Source organism: Panicum virgatum, chromosome 4K (genome assembly GCF_016808335.1).
Source record: "Panicum virgatum strain AP13 chromosome 4K, P.virgatum_v5, whole genome shotgun sequence".
NCBI lineage: Eukaryota > Viridiplantae > Streptophyta > Magnoliopsida > Poales > Poaceae > Panicum > Panicum virgatum.
In genome coordinates this window covers 10239730-10243999 of record NC_053139.1, presented here as the reverse complement: position 1 = coordinate 10243999, position 4270 = coordinate 10239730, and the positions used below count along the sequence as shown (strand labels likewise).

Here is a 4270-nt window from a genome sequence, read left to right as displayed (position 1 = left end):
TCGGTTGTTTGTAATAAAATTAGACTATGGTTACCGATATCTGCTTGAAGTATGTTCTGAGTTATCGGATATATGCTTCTTGATATGGTTGCGTTATCATTCCATGCTTGCATTGCATGATCGCCCTGTGTTGGAGGTGGTTAGTGTTTTGTTCTTAGAACTCTATCAACTGCTCCAGTATTCATATAATTGCTCTAGTGTGATGTCTGTCCATCCGGAGGGTGGGGCTCCGCGCGGGACACTAGAGTATCCCTTACTAGTGTAGATATGGTGTCTAGATTAGCTAAGTGTTGCTGGATGTCAACTATACCCACGGTTTGTAGAGGTAGCCGACAGGTGGTGACAGCCCTGTCCGAGCCCGAGTAATCCTCCACGTTCGGTATGGGGAGTAGGAGGTACATAAAGTCGCCGGGGTATACGGGCTCCTCCTGTTGCTTCGATAGCGATCTCCCTATTGTGTAGTTTAATCTCTGACGAACTAACAAATGAGAAAGTATAGATATAGCTAGCCTAGCACAGTTGACTCGAACTCTGACTTCTGCCTTGCTCTCGGCCTAAAGCATCTTTTATCTTTATTTTATCTTTTATTTATCCAAGAGGGTAGTTTGTGTGTGTGTCAGACTACCTCCTACCATGTTATTATCTTACCCCTGTTTATGCATGAGAATATCCAATCTAGATAAAGTTCACCAACTAATCTATATATCTTCTCACTCATCGCCTTCCCTGCGAAAATATAAATGACACCCCGGTATACTCCCGGGTAAAATGCTACAGCGGTATTTTGTGCGCTTGCGGATTTATTCATGGTTCATGAAATACTGCCACCCCAAATTGGCGTCTGCGGGCATCATCGCTGGTGACGTTGGTAGGCGCCAACAAGCATTTTTGGCGCCGTTGCTGGGGAAGACACAGAGTGAAATATATAGACAAAGTTGTGAACAAAATCGAAATTGGTATTCGCTTGCTAAACAGGCTAACTTGGCTTTGTTTTCTTGTCTTTGTTGATATGAAAACAGGGTAGTGTATGACCGGTTTCGACATGCCACAAAACTTTCATTCCGATCCAGAGTCACTTTTGAGGAGGACGCGAGCTCGTCTTGTATCACCTCGGATCTCACTCTCGGCAGCCGAACCAGTCATTGCATCGTCGTAAGCTCCTAGAGCTATGCCCCAGAAGACACTCCGTGATTACTCTGCTCCGTCTGCTAACCAGGTCCCTACCAGGCCCGAGGTTAACACCGGAGAAGAAAATTTCAAGAACAAGATGGGTCTCATTACGATGGTGCAGGCCAGCCCATTCTGTGGCAAGGCCAATGAGGATGCCAGCGCTCATCTCCAGCAGTTCCTAGAGCTATGCAGTACTTTTGTTATCAAGGGTGTATCGCAAGATGCCATCCGGCTCCGTCTATTTCCGTTCTCTCTTTTGGGGAGAGTGAAGCAATGGTTTTATGCTAACAAGGCTGATGTGGATACTTGGGACAAATGTGCCATGGCGTTCCTCTCGAAGTTCTTCCTGACGGGCAAAACTAATGCTCTTCGTGGTCGGATTTCGAACTTCCAGCAGGCATCAAATGAGTCAATTCCTGAAGCTTGGGAGAGACTTCAGGAGTATATTCTGGCGTGTCCACACCACAGAATGAACAATTGGCTCATTCTACAGAACTTCTACAACGGGTTGACACAGTCATCCCGCGATCATGTGGATGCCGCTGCGGGTGGAGCTTTCTTCTCGATAATCATTGAAAGAGCTACATCATTAATCGAGAAGATAGTTTCCAACCAAGTTTGGAGCGATGATCGCCTCCAACCGCGCCAGCGAGGGATGAACGCCGTCAAGGAGGTCGACATGCTCGCTATGAAGATTGATATCTTCCTCAAGAATTTTGAGGATATTTCCAAAGATAAGGCTCAACTGCAAAACTTCAAGCCTTAGAACCTCTCATGACGTGCGAGGTCTACGAAAATGTTGGACATTCGGGCGATAATTGCCCAGAAACCCAAGAAGAAGCTCTATTCCTTAATGGGAGCAATGGGTTTCGTCCACAAGGAGGTCAGGGGTGGAATCAACCACGCCCATACTATCAAGGAGGTAATGGAAATTCGAATTCTTTCGGTCCTAACCAGCCTACCTTGAGAGATCTTGTCTAGGCCAAGCGAAGATCAATGAGTCCCTTCAGAAGAAGTTGGCCGCTATAGACAAATCTATGGAGACCATCCATGCCAAGATGGACAGATTCTCCAATGCCATCAAGAACCAGCTGAGTTTCAACAAGATGATTGAGACTCAACTAGCTCAAGTGGCTGCCGCCATGCCCCCTGCTATGGAGAACGTTAAGGCGATAACTACACGAGGAGGTAAAACTACTCAAGATCCGCCTTATCCTAACCATGTCAACAGGAAGATGGCAAGCCTGGTGGCAGAAGAACCACCTCGGGAGGAGGAACCCGAGAAGGTTCATGACGGGAAGACGGCTCCGCATGAATTTTATGATACTCAAGTATTGCCGTTCCCTATGAGGGCAAAGAAGCCAATTACAGATGAGTAGTTCAGCCGCTTTGTTGAGATAATACAACAAGTGAACATCAATGTGCCCTTGATGGATGCGATGAAGGTTCCGACCTATGCTCGCTATATCAAGGACATAATCAACAACAAGCGACCGCTGCCAACTACCGAAGTAATCAAGCTCACTGAGGCATGCAGTGTAGCTATACTTCAACAATTGCCCGAGAAGAAAAAGGATCCAGGATTCCCCACTATCAGATATTCAATAGGGACACAGAACTTCGACAAAGCCTTATGTGATTTGGGGACCAGTGTTAGTGTGATGCCGAAGGCGGTGTTTGACGAACTCAACTATACAGAGTTGACACCAATGCCCATGCAGTTGCAATTGGCTGATTTCTTAGTACGGCACCCAGAAGGAATTGCTGAGGATGTCCCAGTGAGAGTACGGGACTGTTTCGTCCCAGTCGACTTTGTGGTACTTGATATGGATAATCAGAAGGAGACTACTCTCATTCTAGGACGGTCGTTCCTCAATACAGCAAACGCACCTATTGATGTTGGGGCCGGAGAAATCCGACTTCATATCAATGGTAAAGAGGAGAAATTTGACTTCCGACCCAAGAGAGAGCAATGCTTGATGATTCAAGTCAAATTTGGGCCAAACCCTCAGAAAATCAAAGAAGTCGAAGTCACACCCTCGCAGAAGGATAGTCTTATACTTTTTATGAAGACACTTATGAAAGAAGACCCAACGAGCTCAAAGAGGTCTAAGAAGAAGGGTAAATCAAAGGTTACCATGCCTGAGGATCCTGTTCCTGCGCCGACTACGCCATCAAAGAAGACCAAGAAGAAATGGTGCAAGAAGAACAAGATGTCATCGACCGCTACTACTTCTCCAGGTACGGACGAAATGACCTCAACCTGATCAGGTATGGAGAAAGGTCTTGCTTTTTGGACCCTAAACCAAGAGCTAGCTTGAGGGAGGTTCCCTCCCTTAAGTCAACTGTATCCCTTTATTTGCTTTCAATAAAATTTGATAAAAAACTTTCAAAAACAAAATAAAAATTTACTACTTTATTTCACTTTTTCATGATGCGCGGTAAGAATGCTTTAACTCTATATGATAAGTTGAAAGGATGACTTTTGCTTTGCTCTATCATATCTGTTGTGCCTAGTTTGAAAATAAGAGTTCTCTTTAGTTTAAATCAATTGGTTATGCAAAGGTATGCTAACCGACTTATTTAAGCATATAGATGAATTTCTTTGCTTCAGACTATAACATGACAGGTAAGGTACGAGTCAAAGTGATTTTCGGATCAACAACTTGATTTGTCCTACTTTGCTCGGGACGAGCTTAGGACAGGTTGGGGGATCTTGTTGACGCTAACTAACGATCATTTCCGGACGTCAACTTGATCAGAAAATCATGAGAGTTTGCATTTCTTACACGCATCCTTATCCAATAAAGTCCCTAAACCTCACTTTACCTTTTAGAATATGCAAGTTGTGTTTTAGAGCTAATATGCAGGTTACAAGCACACTTTGGCCCAACATAAAATCACAAAAATTATCAGAGCACCGATTCAGTCTCAGATGGACCAAAAGTGATGCAAGAACCCAATTCAGACAAGCCAAGACAGGCCAAGACCACGGTGGACTAGACAAGGAGGCCCAAGACAGCCTGCTGGATGAAGCTGGGGTTGGTTGTCTCACCTGGCAGGTCGACTGACCTGAGGTCGGTCGACCTAGCCCATGGGC

General features: G+C 45.2%; 1 non-coding gene across 1 annotated transcript; it reads right to left on the bottom strand.

The window, feature by feature from the left end:
- Positions 1–1534: 1534 nt before the first annotated feature.
- LOC120705283 lies at positions 1535–1641 on the bottom strand. The gene has a single exon (XR_005687871.1). It is a non-coding gene; the product is annotated as a small nucleolar RNA R71 (small nucleolar RNA).
- Positions 1642–4270: the final 2629 nt, after the last annotated feature.